We start from the raw sequence: 1,474 nt of genomic DNA, 5'->3' as shown, positions 1-1,474 counted from the left end.
TTGTCCCAACAGTTTTTTTCATTTTAAAATTAATGTCTTTATTTGATACCAGTGCCAAAATGGTTTTCGCACAGTAATTACATCCATGCTTGAAAGTTTTTAAAGCATGAATTTGCCAATATGGTGAAGACAGTGAACTATTTAATTCATTTTTAAAATAATATTAATATACAACCACTTACAAAAGGAGTCAAATCTCACAAACAACACAGATAATGATGTCATGTTATCCATAGAGTTATTCCATTAGACATTTAAAATAATTGCTTTACAAAGAAGAGGAAGCAAACAACGAAGAAAACAACCAATAAGGAAAAGAGGACGTGAAAATGAAAAATTATGCTCCATTTTTAAGAAAAGCTTTTATTTTTAATATAGAGACATTTTTATGTAACACATTAATTTACAGTTATGTATAACATTTAATTATATAACATGTCAACTACTACTTATAAAAATATTAATTACCAACAACATTATTAACGTATGCTGTGTAGGAGACAACTGGCACCAAATTGAAATGAACTATTAGAAAAAATTTAAAATTTTTGTGTGACATATAGATGTTGTCTCAGAACAAAAGCAGATAATCATTAATATTATACTATTAGGAGCAGTTTTGGCTTACAGGAGCAGATTTAGATATGTTCAACCTTGGTTCAGTTCAATATGAACATCGGACACAAGAAGCCTGCTTCCTTTAACACTGGGATTCTTATAAATGGCAACTATTTTTTTCTGTCAATGCCTAAACTTCAAGATAACCTTAGATTACAATATAGCTAGTTTTGGTTCATTTTTTATGTTCATCTCTGCAATAGATTTATATAATATAATATAATATAATATGATATAATATAATATAAAAATGTGTTTATCACGGTGGCACGGTGGTTAGCACTGTTGCCGCACAGCAAGAAGGTCCTGAGTTCAATTCCACCATCAGGCTGGGGTCTTTCTGTGTGGAGTTTGCATGTTCTCCCCGTGTTTGCGTGGGTTCCCTCCAGGTACTCCGGCTTCCTCCCACCGTCCAAAGACATGCAGCTTGTGGGGATAGGTTGATTGGATAATCCAAATTGTCACTAGGTTTGAATGTGCGAGTGAATGTGAGTGCGAATGGTTGTCTGTCCCTGTATGTTGGCCCTGCGACAGACTGGCGACCTGTCCAGGGTGTTCCCCGCCTCTCGCCCTATGACAGCTGGGATAAGCTCCAGCGCCCCCCGCGACCCTGAAAAAGGATAAGCGAATGGATGGATGGATAATATAATATAAAATATAATAACCACAACACAACCAAAGCTAAGACTCTGCTTTAAATTGAGGCTTTAAACAAAAACACTGGATTGCAGTTGTTACATTTTTTCAGCAGACATTCCTCTTTTCATATGGTATAGGTATAGGTTGATCTTCTATAAGATCAACCTCTGGTATGGGCTGATCTTGTGGTGAACTCTCTCTGCTTGCTCTCTTAAAG

This window comes from Aulonocara stuartgranti, assembly GCF_965226115.1.
Source record: "Aulonocara stuartgranti genome assembly, chromosome: 17".
In the NCBI taxonomy this organism is placed as follows: Eukaryota; Metazoa; Chordata; class Actinopteri; order Cichliformes; family Cichlidae; genus Aulonocara; species Aulonocara stuartgranti.
The sequence above is the reverse complement of the archived record's forward strand: the minus strand, read 5'-3'. Positions refer to the sequence as shown.